This window comes from Hyaena hyaena, unplaced genomic scaffold (assembly GCF_003009895.1).
Source record: "Hyaena hyaena isolate Hyena2069 unplaced genomic scaffold, ASM300989v1 scaffold_1264, whole genome shotgun sequence".
Taxonomy (NCBI): domain Eukaryota; kingdom Metazoa; phylum Chordata; class Mammalia; order Carnivora; family Hyaenidae; genus Hyaena; species Hyaena hyaena.
In genome coordinates, this window is record NW_024081899.1 from 320,592 (window position 1) to 321,431 (window position 840).

Here is an 840-nt window from a genome sequence, read left to right on the forward strand (position 1 = left end):
TGTTTATGTGTGTGTGTGTGTGTGTGTGTGTGTGTGTATGCACATATAATTTCATAGTTTTATTCTAATGAGTATTTGAAAATATATTAATGATTCTATTTTTTCTATCACCAGTATATCATATTTTCTATGACAAAGTATAGTTATCAGATTTCAATGCCTATGTTTGTTTTTGTCTTTATATTTGCAACATCACCAGTGGAACCAAAAGATATTTGGCTTAATATATCAGAAAATGATTCACAGTAACTTGAATATAGAAGAAAGTGGGAGAACTGAAGCATAATATAGCATGTAGTAATATAGGTAAGTTGAACTAAAAACAAAGTGTAGAGAAACAATATCTCAATTATGACCCATTGTGCCAAAATAAAAATAATCAAGTAAAAAGTTAAGAAACCATAGGGGCGCCTGGGTGGCTTAGTCGGTTAAGCGTCCGACTTTCGCTTAGGTCATGATCTCGCGGTTCGTGGGTTCGAGCCCCGCGTCGGGCTCTGTGCTGACTGCCAGCTCAGAGCCTGGAGCCTGTTTCAGAGTCTGTGATCCCTCTCTCTCTGACCCTCCCCTGCTCACGCTGTCTCTCTCTCTCTCTCCTAGAAATAAATAAAATAACACATTATAAAAAAAAAAAAAGTTAAGAAACCATAAAAATGTGCAAATACCTCTTTCTAATACACCCAATACTGGTGACATGTTTTCAATAAGAGAACATTGTTTTTAAAACTTATTAATTTTGTCAATTTAATTTTTTTCACATTTTAATGCTTTATTCATTGACTAAAAGTCATATACATTTAATATAAACCAAACAAAATCAGTCATCAGGTCAAACATTCTTTG